At 39.4% G+C, this 13,658-nt stretch overlaps 1 protein-coding gene across 2 annotated transcripts in view; it reads left to right on the top strand.

The window, feature by feature from the left end:
* Nucleotides 1–13,658, top strand: part of dlgap4a (discs, large (Drosophila) homolog-associated protein 4a) — a 95,956-nt gene that overhangs the window by 71,591 nt on the left and 10,707 nt on the right. The window lies entirely within an intron of this gene.

The raw sequence follows: 13,658 nt of genomic DNA, 5'->3' as shown, positions 1-13,658 counted from the left end.
GTATTTTTGTTGATAACTCATCCAATTAAAAAATATGATGTCTGATTTTGTGTCATCTAGAGGTGTTCTTTAACATAACATACATTGAGTAAACATGGGAAAGTACACAAATAGAATAATAACAAAAGAGCAGTTTGGGCCTTTTGCATTCATATGCCCAGGGACATATTGTGATATCAAATAAAATAATAATAATAATTGTAACATAGATCTCTTTGTAGGCAAGCAGCGCTCAATCCATCTTTTGTGGACAATCCCTACTGTGTAGGGAGCTTGGTTGGTTGGCCTCAATTGAAGTAAGCTCCATTGTTTGGGAGACGGGCGGCCACAATGGATTGAATATGTATGAGCTTTATGTCATGGCTGTGTAGAGTCTTTTCCCGCGGCGCCAGGGACAAAATGAAACGCACCTATCGGAAAGACATTTAAGAACGACGTTACACAAATAATGGACCAATCACGTTCATGTACGATTACATCGATGATCAGAACTGACCAATCGCTCGCAGAGAGTGGTTACGGAGAAAATGTGGACTCCAATCCTCGTCGTCAAGGGCGTGTACTACAAATCTTTTCTTCACAGCGCCGTTGTGTGTCTTTACGGCAGGACACCGTATCCCGTCTGCATCTTGTCTGCATTTCATGAATGACCAGACAGGGACTAAGGATTTTACCAGTCAACCGCCATACAGTAAGATTTTGTCGCTTTCTTTCGCTGACTGGGCGTCCACGTCTAGACTGTCAATTGTTGTGGGTACGCTAGCAACGGAAAGCTAACATGAGCTAATGGTATGGTAGGTTAGCTAGCTAACGTGGATGAAGAAAGGGATGAAATCCTAATACAAGGCGAGGCAGGTAGACAGTAATGTGGTTGGTGTTGGACTGGTGGTTGCAAGGCGAAAAGCTACCGATAGCAGCTCCCCTTTGTTGGCTCTCCTCCATCTCCACTATATAATGCCTCCGGCTAACGTTACTCATTGTTAAATGACTGGTGATATCCCACCGTAACGAGCGTTAACAGGCTAGTTGCACAAGCTAACGGTAGCCGAGGCGTCAACACCCGGCTATGGACAGCTCGGTACCCGGCTGCTAACCAAAGCAGCCACGTCTGTTACAGCAGATAGCTCACACAAGCTAATACAGTGTGTGATAAAGGCGGTCTTCCTTAACAAATAGTTTGACGTTGGAGATGATTAAATCGTATCTCCAGACGCGGATGATTAATTGAATCGATAAATAGGAAATACACAAAGCCTCTTGTGAAGTCGCATTGCTTCATTTTGGATTTTGTAACGTTATTTAGTTTAAATTTATCTAACAGGTAATATCCTGGATTAACTTCCACTGATGAATAAAGCTAAGTACAGTTAACCGATACTTCTCTCTTATCCCAGAGTCAACATGTGACAGTGATCTGAGTTTAGAGGCATGTAGGAAGCAATGAATCACGTTTAGCTTAACCGATCAGCCCAACTGCTAAATCAAAACCGACTACTGCAGAATGTAATTTGTCTCGTCACATGGCTTTCTTAATCAGGTCAAATTAACCCTTAAACATGTGGTGATGTAAGATTAGTTGACTCCAACTGTGTGTAAAAATGTCTACATTAATAAAACATGAATAGGTCTTTAAAGCAAAGTCATGTATCTTATCAAAAATATAAATCATAACTGCAGTCGCTATTTTTGGTCCACAGTTCCATGTGCCATTTATTTTCAGTAGGTATCTACTACCATGTGCTAAGACCCGAGGGCACATTCAATAATTGATCAGCTTCCTGCCTTGTGTAGTGCTTTGCAGTTAGGCACTTCACTGGGCCTTTATAAGCACCACATAACAAAGAAGGACATGCACACAAAAGGAATATTACATCACTTACAATTGCCTATACCAACTGATTATATTGTTTTTAAAGGTTGGGAGATTCACCTCATATTGTTGGATTGAAATTCATGTTAAGGACGTTATTTATTTTTTCTGTGATCTTTCAACATTCTATATTCTCACCACAGGCTTTAAAGCTTCATTGTGTTGTCAAGGCGTGTTCATTGTATCCTGCACAGCACCATATGACACAAGCCATGGTGTGTCTGTGTATTGCCATGGATAGACTGTGAGTCATCCTCCACAGTATTACACACTCCTCTCACTCTCATCGATGAGGTCATCTCTTGACTGAATGAGCGAAACAACTATAGTTTCCCAGTAAGGTCAGCAGCCAGGCTCCCTGATGATGTGTGTGGAGCTTTTTAGTTAACATGGTTAGACAGTAATAACCAGCCCTACCCATTTCCTGTACTAATGACATGCACCGATTAGAGCAACGTAGATGGGAACATTATGTTGCATCAATTATTATTTATTATAGCAGTCACTGAATAATCTGTATAATATCATATTGTGAGTTTATTACAAATTGTAAAACACTTTTCATTAGGAGTATGCAACATGATCTTAAACAAAATGTCGATTGCCTAATGAGTCAATAGATAGAAACATAATCTGTAAGTCTTTTGATAATCAATTACATATCAACGGTACATTTTAAGAAAATGTAACACATGTCATGTGGTAAAAGAGAATCTTTTCATAAAGCATTTCTGCTCTTTTGTTTTGTTTTATGGTCTAAAATATAACTGAGACAAAATGGTGTAACCCAGACCGTTGCCCCATTCCAGCAGGTCAGATTAGGATTTAGTTTCAATTTGGGTCAAGTTCTCAAGGCCAAGTCTGATTTTGGTTTTGTGTTACATTACATTTACTTATGTCCAGCCACAGTCAAGTTAATTAGTTAGTCAAGTTGTTAAGAAGAGCTCATTGCCTTACTGCTAAATCACATTTGAGTAGTTTGTTTTCATACCCTATTTTTTTGTTGTCAAGTCCACCCCGGTGCTCTGTGTGTTTTGTTACTGGTTTTCTTGTTCCTATCCTTACGTCAGCATTGTGCTGCGTGGTAGCCTGCATGTCTTTCTGTCTGAACAGATAGCGCTCTCTGTTATGAAGTGTGCCCGCTCTGCCCAATAATCTGCTCCCGTTCTACTCTTACTTTAAAAGCTTGAGTCCATTATTCGTCCATCTATTGTGGAAAACCACACGGATACCATATCTGATTCTTGAAACTATGCATCAACACATAATATATATATATAGCAAAAAATATAAATCATGTTGAACAGTGACAGCTTTTTATTCTGGCTTTTATTATGTTGTTTTTAATTGTTTTTGTTTTTGTTTCACCCTTTTAATTTTGTAGCACTTTGAGTTTTGTTTGCGCAAATGAAAAGTGCGCTTATAAATCAAATGTATTATAAACTAGTTATTTAAGTTGACATAGTGACTCAAACTTGAATGCACACACTTGATCTCAGCGCGCAGTAAATACTGTTGTTAACTCTCCTCACCATATGCATTGGCCTTTGTTAGGCTTACAGTTATGTATGTTGACATGTAGGTTTCATACAACTGATGCATATCCCCAATGCACACATAATATAACTGACATGTCAGCTGTTATCTCATGCATAATGCAAATATTTAATTTCCCCAGCTCACATGAGATTGATTCTCGGGCTAAGGCAAAGATTGATTTAAATGCCAAATTGTGCAGTTAATATAGTACAGGCAAGTTCTCTCTCTCTGATCACATTTTAAATTCACAGTATTTTGCCGAATGGAATGCTTTGTGTGCTTAATCTGTTTGTCAGAAGTCACGTTCTGGTCTAATATTTCAGTCTGCGCCTCCCACAGCCTGTCAGCCTGCCATACTATCTTACAATAACACGGCTGATCTTGGACAGAGCTTTAGCTACAACCTCTTTTCATGATACTTGGCTTATATCCACAGTTTTGCAAATCTTGATCCACTATACATTATAATACTGTTTATAAAGCTGGGCGTGTGCTTTGCTTTTTACGAGCTTGATGCTCCAGTAGAAACTATTGTTGTACCTGTCTCTACTCAAAAAGAAGATCACTCTGTAGCCTAATTACCACACACAGAAGTAGGTCAACAGTATTCAACACTTCTTTAATCCAAAACCAGAATAGCAAGCAGTCTGTTCCAAAATGGAAGAAAATATATTCCTACTGTCCATCAAACAGTGCTATGACAACAACGGGATTGCAAATAGTCAATGGTGTACACTCAGTCTTTAGCCTGCAGGGGAGGGCCCATTAGTGGTCATCTGATAGCTCTCAGACAGACCTGCTGATGGAGCCGGAGCATATCCTGGATTACAGTCTCCATGGCTTTCATAAGTGATGCAATTTAGTTTACATTTGATGATCATAGCAGTGTTGACAGGGCTGTAATTGATCCTAATTGTTTTTAAAGCGAGAGGAAGCATTAGGGCCCCTGTAAAGTCACTCACAGACAGCGGCTGTCCACTTAACTTGTCAACTTGAAAGGTAAAGCAACAGGAATTCTCTTTGTCATTCATTCGTTAGCTTAGCTGGCATGTTTTTACTTTATAAGCTGGACTAAAACATTTTTTTAAATCAGTTGTCAACCATGTGAAGGATAAATGAATCACTGTAATCTTGCAAAATTCCAAAGGCAGTTTATAATCAGTTTTTGAATTCTGAAATAGTTTTGAAACAAATTCAACTAAGGAAATATACATACATTAGATAAGACAAAACCTGTTGGATCTACAACAAAGCCTAAAAGATCCGTTTCTGATAAATGTACCCTCACAGACTCGGCTGTATTCGGAAAACCTTACTAATGTTGTTTTTAATTTAACAATAAATTATCTTTTAACGGGTCTAATCCTCATTTATCAGGCATTAACTGTGATGGGATTGGAGGTCTGCCCCCAGAGGTCCAGGGTCTGGGCAGCTCATCCGTCTCTTAGCACCCTTGCATTTGAGTGGATAGATGATCTTAAACCACATTCAGCCTATATTTTAGATTCTCAAAAACAGTCCTATCTAGAGCTACATTTGAATTGTACATGTGTGGCTATTTGTTTTATTGATACACAATGCAGCCTTGCAAATGTGACAGGCGGCGGCATGTGTTGAGACTCAGGGTGTAGCCGGATATGATAGGCTAATACAGTTTGGGAATGTAATGCATCTGTGCTATGAGCAGTAAAAGACATTAATTCTTTGGGAATAAATGTCCCGTTGTTGGTTGGATAAGTGCTTTAAGAGGAGAGGCCAGGGCTGCATGGGCGACTCATGGGGTGGATTCCACAGCCATGTTTGTTTGTGTTGCTGGGATTTAATGAGGGCTATACTGGTGCTGTGAGTCACATGATGACGGAAGTGCAGCACCCTCACAATTACAGGGTGTTAGGTTGCTATTTAGAATTAAACCACTACCGGCGAGAAGAAACAGCACATTTGTGTTATTGATCCAAAGCGGTAAGCCTAGAATTACTTTCTTGGTCGGCTCATTTTAGAATAATTATTTCATCCATCATGTTTGTCAGTGAAGGCTGTTATTAGGGAGAGGTATTTGTCTGCTGTTAGTTTTCCAACTTTTTCGGTCATATGTTGACAGTCTGCCAGCTGTTAAAATAGCATCTACACAAAAACCGACATCCCATCAATTCTTAAAGAAAAACCTGGGGTTTCCCATGCTGTACTGTAGTTAGCTCTGTGTCATCCACCTCAACCCTGCACTCAGACCTATGAGAGAAAAAAACCACCAGCCCTTTTTCTCCTTCCTGACTCAGATTGTCTTTGGCCTCATTTCAGTTTCTGTTGAAAGAATTTGTGAATCCGTGGTTAAAATGTCTGCCCGTGTTAAGTGGTCTACCATGTGATGGTACTTCTCTGATTTAAAAAAAAAAAAAAAAAGTTTTAACAACATGTTTATTTATTGACTTTTCATTCCTGTATAATCATTTTGCGCAAAGATGGCACTGTTTGTCAATCAATGTATTTAAAAATCATGTGATTTTTAGTGGGGGTCGAGCTCAAATCCTCTTGGGGGGTCCAGGGGCATGCCCCCCCGGTAAGATTTTATTTTTTATTTTGGAGTTAAATGCATCAATCTGGTGCATTTTGAGGGGGAAATAAAGAGACTAGATCTATGGAAACACCTATATTAAACAGAACTGTATACATTTCAATAATCATAAAATCATGGCCATAACCAATAACATACCTTTTCCAATATGAAAAAAACACTGAAACTTGTTTATTAATTTATTTTTGGTTCATTTATAGTTGTGAGTGTGTCTGAGCTCCTGAATCAGCCTCTCCTGTCTCCCTGCTCCTCTTTGAGGCAGCAGCAAAGACTAGTTTTCTCTCAACAAGTTTTAAAAGTGTATCTTACCTTTTTTCACCTAGTTAACTTTTTATTTATTTATTCATGCATATTTTACTAATCACATTACATTTCATTTAGCTGACGCTTTTATCCAAAGCGACTTATAATGACCGATTACAGGGACATTCTCCCTGGAGTAACTAAGGGCTAAGTGCCTTACTCAAGGGCACACTAGTGGTGGTGTTGCTGGCGGGATTTGAACTCACAGCCTTCCGATCTTCAGCCCACCTCACTATCCATTAGACCAATCACTACCCTCTCAAATGGAAATATGTGTTTACATAAATGGTGACCACACCGTTTGAGACCCACTGAGAACTTAGACTAAGTTAACTATCTAAACACTCAGAGTCCTTTACCTCACCTGAGCTGAGGTTATCCCGAGCTTGAATGACACACAGAGACCAATCAAGGGCTTTGATTTATGATCTGTATGACAGTGGCCATGTCGGCAGGCCACATCATGTGGACAGCCAGTCACCCTGTGTGAGGCAGGCCACTTAACAGGCCAGAGGAGGCGAGATCAGAGCAAGGGAGCGAGGGATCATTGTCTACAAGTTAGTCGATCGCAGATGGCGTCGTGGTCACGGACACATTTTTTTTTAAAACTAAATGGGTCGCGAAATATACTTGGGCGGCCGTTAATATACCTGGGCGGCCCGCCCAAGTATAGTCTGTGTGGGAAACCCTGCATGGTACCTTTTTAATACATGCTTATACATTTCTGACCTCCTGCTAAATTATGAACCATCCAGATCTCTCAGGTCTTCAGGGACGGGTCAGCTTTCTGTCCCCAGAGTCAGAACTAAACATGTTAACGCAGCGTTCAGTTATTATTAGTGGTGCACGATAATTATCGGGCCGATAATTATCGGTCCGATATTAGGAATTATGACGTCATCCCGATAAACCCGATAACGTTATTAATAGCCCCGATAATATACAATATATCTTTGGGGTAAAAAAAAAAGAAAAAAATACTGCGGTGTGGATTGGGATGAGGGGCGCTTGTTTTTCACTCGGCTCCTCCCGTTTTGCCAGTACTGTGGTAGTGGTTTAGGAAGAGGGGAGTTTTTCACAAATCCAGCGCTCCCTAACTCATGCCTGGCTGTGACGTAAATGGTGTGCGGCCGTGAAGCCAGGACAGTAAACAAACATGTCGCGGTAGTATGGGACTATTTCAAAGTTTCAGAGTTAGATAGTTCGCTTGCTATTTGTATTAACAAATGCAATGCAGAAGTTCCACGAGGAGGGAAAAAGGCAACGAGCTATAATACTTCCAACCTGATTAGTCACCTGAAACATCGCCATCGCTACGATGGTGTGTTAAAAGCGTACGAAGACGCCTGCGCTGCTAAACTAGCGGCGAATCCAAAGCCAGCTGCAAAGGCACCGGGGCTTTTACCTATCGACGAGGCTTTTGAAAAAGGCAAGAAGTTTGCCAGAGACGACCCCAAGGCTAAAACGATCTCTAACTTCATCATAGAAATGATGGCGCTTGACGAGAGTCAAAACTGTTCTTGGCTTTGTTTTGTTCATAGTAGTAATGCTCATGTCATTTGCTCACTACTAGTCTTTTTTTTTACCACCAGGTGTGCAAAAACTACAGGTACATTTAATATATATATATATATTATATTATTATCGGTTATCGGTCTTGAGAAGCAGGAAGTTATCGGTATCGGTTTCAAAAAACCAATATCGTGCATCCCTAGTTATTATGCTCCAAATATCTGGAACAAACTCCCAGAAACCTGCAGGTCCGCTGCAACTCTTACTACTTTTAAATCCAGGCTGAAGACTTTTCTTTTTGCCGCTGCTTTTAATTGAAACTGAGCCGTTGTGTTCATCAGTAAAGTGGAACTTCTGTGTGAACTATTCATATCTTAAACTGCACTGTAACTTTTTATTCATGTATTTTTTCTTTTAATGTTTCTTTTATTATCTTTTACTGTTTTTAAATGCCTTTGTCTGAATGTCTTTCATATTTGTAAAGCACCTTGAATTGAATAAACTTGCCTTGCCTATACAAATATTGATTATGGCTCATAAAAAAACGTTGCATACCCTTTCTATTACAAATGCAGTCTATGGGTATATCACTGTAGTCTGTAGAAGTGTACATATACATAATTTTAACTTGTGGATAGGGCTGGGCGATATGGCCAAAAAAAGAAATCCCCGATTTTTTCACAAAAAATCCGATTTACGATTTAAATCGATGTTCTCCCCCCCCCCCCCCCCAATTCATATGCAGATAACAAAGTAATTGTTCCAATTTTAACCAATGACATATCACTGGAAAGACCAGGATGTCTTCTGTACAGCACATCAGGGATTGATAGAGTATCTCAAAAGAGTAAAAGGAGATGCATGTTAACAAAACATTGACATTTTCAATGGGCTGGGTCCCAGGAGGATATATTGGCACCATATCCTTTGCTATATACATACCGACCGCATCTGTAATGGCTTTCCAGCGGGCCGAATTCTTGTCATATGGGATTAGTGCTGCGTACCTGGACAGGACTCACATTCAGGTTCAGGTCCGGACTCAAGTCCAGAGGTTCAGGTTCAGGTCCGGACTTATAAGTCCGGACCTGAACCCATGGCTTATGTCAAGTTGTGTGAGTAACTAAAATGAACTTATTGTGAGCTAATTATCAATTAAAAATGAACTCATAATTAACTCAAATTCAAACTCATCAGGTTTATTGTGCTCCCTTCCAACTTGTGTCTACATTTCTCTACAAAGTACAAATGTAAAAAAAAACACTTTTTGCCACTTAGTCTACAAATGACTTATGACAGCAACTACAGTGAACTACTACAAAGTTCAAACATTTATTTCATTTACCAAACTAAAGTACCAAACAGTCCCTGAGCTGACTGAGCCTAAATCCCTAAAACGTTGCTGAAAGGTAGAGTGTAGAGTAGACTATACGCATTACACTGTTACACACCTACTATACAGTATAGGCTACACTGTAGTGACTGACTGTACAGTCAGAGTGTACTGTACTGTCTGTACACCATGTATTTTCTACAACTCTACATGTGTACATTATACAGTGTATACTACATACATAGTGATGTACATACATACTTTTAGAAATTAAAATCAATGTTGATATGGCGTAATTTTGAATTAAATACACTATTTAATTTAAATCAGTTTTATTCTGAAAAAAACCAGAAGTTGACACTATTAACTTAATACTTTTATTCTGAAAATTCTTCACTTCCGGTTACCATTAGCATGTGGTGAAATCATAGACTGTATATATAAATGGACGTAGGGTCCGTGACGTCACCCATAGGATTCTGCAGAGTTGCCGTGAAGCCCTTAGTAGGCGGAGTCGGCCACTAACGGCTCGACAGTGACGTTAGAGTTCAACTCCCGCCTTCTCCAAATAAGGGCAAAGAGGCGGAACCTGCTGCCACCGAGCTGGAAGTTCCAGAGCTAGCTGAAGCTACCAAGCTAAGCTAACATTTACGTTTCTAAGGTAAGCGGACATGAAACTATAAATAATAATCTAAGTTATTGAGTTTTTAGCATAATACTTCAGAATCTTAAAACCCCTTAACGTTTGTATGCAATTGTGCTAAATTCAACACTGGAATCAAGCAAATATTGATATGTTTGCATGACATTAGTTATTTATATTTTGATATCACTTAACTATACGTTTAATACATTTAAGTCAAGCTAAGGTACATGTGATGGTAGCTAGTTAGCGCTCTTACCTGTGAGGCCTCCTCCAAACAGCATAATAACCAGACTGTATCATTAAAACTAAGTACCAGTTATAGGTCCTTGACTTTAGACAAACAATTCAAAAGACAAAATGTATTTAAAGACCAATCTTTATTTGAATGTGCCTCTTAACCTGAGATATTAGTTATACAGTAATAGTATTGACAATCTAAAAAAACTGAGCAACTCAACAGTCAACTTTATGTTTCTTATTGTCTCAAGCATTTATTATTTTCATTTTCCCAATCTCATATTCAGTGTGGACGGATTGAGACAGTCTGATGTCCAGAGAGCTGCAGAGACTTCAGGGAGAAACCTCCGTGTGATGGACGTCCTGTCTGTTGGTTTGGAGAGGACTGAGGGTCTTTCCTCAGCGAGGAGGACTGAGGGTCTTTCCTCAGCGAGGAGGACTGAGGGTCTTTCCTCTGCGAGGAGGACCAGGGCTGATGGAGGAGCCCATGCTGGGCAAAGCTGATACCAACTGCACAGGCCTAGTCTGTCACTTTATTTGACTAAATGTGTTTACTTATACATTTAATAGGTTTACACCTTCTGTCCATATGTGCTTTTGGTTCACATTTCAATAAATTGTATTTATATTTGCACTCCTTTTGTCCATTATTCTTACTGAAAATGTTAGATTACACATTCACATCTGACTGAAGATTGGCCCCATTTATTTATGACGTTGCAAAACAAGGTACATGTTGTGAAGCTCATAAAGTGAGGCAAATAGAAATAATCAGCTGATGGAGTGTAGATGTGGAAATAGCTGCATTCGATCAGCTGACTGTTTTTACAATAAAAGTAGTTTCTTAGTGAATGTCCTGTACTGGTCTTGAAATGTCATAACATCAGCTTTTAATGTTCCTCTTGGATGTTCTTCTTGACCCTCAGAGAAGGCGAAAATGTCCTGTCTTTCAGGCATGTCCTTTCCTAACAAAAATGACAGGAAACATAAAACATATTATTGCAGAACTAGTGTGTTATTTATGAAAGCAGTGTGCTTGTGTGTTTAGGGGCTGTAGATATAATTATTTTGTAATTGTAATGTTTTTTTTTATTTCAACAATGAGCTACAAAGACAATCAGATTATGTATGAACAGTATGAAGTTCATCAACATTGAAATATATGTTATTATCAAAATAATATTGAACTGTTATCAAAACGTAGTGCAACTGTAGAAGCTTGCTCTGTTGTCTCACTGAAAGAATCACTTTTACGACGTTTTTTTCAGACAATATTGAGAGATAAATAGTAGCAGTTCTCATGTGTTAAATATCTTTGCCTTCAATACATTACATTAGAAAGCTGACAAAGTCATATTGCTAAATATCTAAATGTAACTTTTGCATGGAAAAAACCCTCAACTTCACTGATGTGTAGGTGATCTAGTATTGTTTAATGGAATGTATATCAGTGTATTCAAGTCAATACTTCATTCATTTAAACCAATATCTTTCTTGATTCTTTGTACAGTATGAAAAAAGAGTCTTTGTACCTGTGCTGAAGTTCACTGCTGTGAGGAGTCCAGTTCTGTCTCTCACTCTCTGATCCAGCCTGTCTGCATCACCTGGACACCTTAAACAAACAGATATACAGATATATATATATATATATATATATATATATATATGTAAAGTACCATGTGTACAAACAATATAACTGATTCTCTTCTGTTGAACATGTTGGATTGTGTATTGTCCGAGTCAGGGGTCTTTTTATTTTACTGTAACTTTGGAAGTTGTGTTACCAATGCTTACTGTTTATTTGATACCCATTTGGTAATGCAATTAATAAAAACAACAAGGTTTGGGTTCGTTCTTCAGATGACTGTGACGTTAACGTGTAAGCTCGATAATGAACTCCAGCTCAACCAACCATATTGTAATATCTAAGTAATCATCTTGAAATATGATATTAATAATTGTAATATACACACATCTTATTGTGAGGTTTATTTCACATACACTACTTCGACATTAGCTTGTCTACATACTTGAGCATAGCCAATTTAAATTAACCTTAGATGCATACAGTTCTACCTACATAAAATATCTCTAAGTTACAAGGATGTAACCTTATTTTATCAACCTCAAACAGAAGCCGTTTGTTCAACAGCATTATCCCACTTAACGCTTGTCTATTTAGTTTGAACCTTTATATATACAGTCTATGATTTTAACTTGGAGGCTACGATTACAATCGTTAGCACCGATGTAGCTACCACTAGCTTACATGCTAACCCAAGCCTTACCATTCATTACGTAGCCGATTAAAATCATTAACACATAAATAAAGCACTAGAATTTCACTTACCGCAAAACCGCATTCATGCACCGTCTGTTTTAACCGCAGAGCGAGTCACAATAGTCCGATATATAAGCATGAAGAACAAACAACCACGGCCGGCTACAAGTTGTGTTTGCTGGATGAGCTGAGCAGGCAGAGTCCCTGTAGCTAGCTTCACGGAGCAGGTAGCAGAGAGACAAGAAGCTAACAGCGGCAGGCACTCGACAGAGCCGTCACTCAATGTGACCACGCCCTAATCTATGCACACACTTTAAGACCTAATATAAATAAAAGGGTCGCGTTAGAAAACAATTCACTCACAGATCCATAATTATGAAGGTGGAATCTAACTATATCGCTAATAAAATGTATGGAGCCAGGGGTAGAAACATGTTTTTTTCTGCTGTAAATTTGGGCATTTTAACATGGGGGTCTATGGAAATTGCTCCTTTCTGCAGCCATCGCCTATCGGCCAATATATGAACTGCAGTGTGTGGCACTTCCGTATTGGCTTCCCGGCTCTACCCCACAGTTTGCCGCTTGGGTGAAATGCTACGTTTTCAAACCGTGAATCGAAGGTGAAATGACATGTGATGTTGTACACTGAGCACACTGGGATTAGCACTCATTTATTGACGCTGAATAACGTTTATCAGGGAATGTTTAAATAACCACAGACACCAGAATATACGTAAGTGCTAGTTTTTTTTGCGAGTCCAAGTACCGGTTCCCGACGTTCCGGTTTTAACCGGACTTGAACCGAAACTTTTTACAAGTCCAGTACCGGTTCGGCGTACCGGTACGCAGCACTATATGGGATGCAGTTTGAAAATGTCTGTGTTACGGTAGACTGTATTTTGGCGGCTGTGCGTGAGGTGCTTGTAGTGCCGCGGTCTTTTTCATTCCGCTGCGCGGAACATTTCTCCCATTCAGCAGGATGCTTTTGTTTGAGATGCTGCAGTAAATGTGTCGTACTGCTGCCTTTGCTAGCAACAGACTTCAAACATACTTTGCAGCGGGGTGTTGTCTGGTCTAAATCTGACCTCGCGAACGCAAACCAATTCCAAATAACGGATGACACCGTGCCTTTCTTTGGAACAAGTTCTTACCTGCTCGTTGTCATGTTGTTTGTGTAATGTGTATCACTCTATTTGGTAAATGCGCGCACTGTGCGGGGGGAGGGCTGAGGCGAACTACGGGAGCCCAGAGGGAAAAGTTGGCGGATGTTGAAGAGAAAACCGATTTTCATTTTAACAAGTCGACGTGAACTACACACTCGAGTTAATCGATAAAATCGATTTATCGCCCAGCCCTACTTGTGGA

Source organism: Gymnodraco acuticeps, unplaced genomic scaffold (assembly GCF_902827175.1).
Source record: "Gymnodraco acuticeps unplaced genomic scaffold, fGymAcu1.1, whole genome shotgun sequence".
Taxonomy (NCBI): domain Eukaryota; kingdom Metazoa; phylum Chordata; class Actinopteri; order Perciformes; family Bathydraconidae; genus Gymnodraco; species Gymnodraco acuticeps.
Note: the sequence above shows the minus strand (reverse complement) of the source record. Positions and strands in the feature narration are given on the sequence as shown.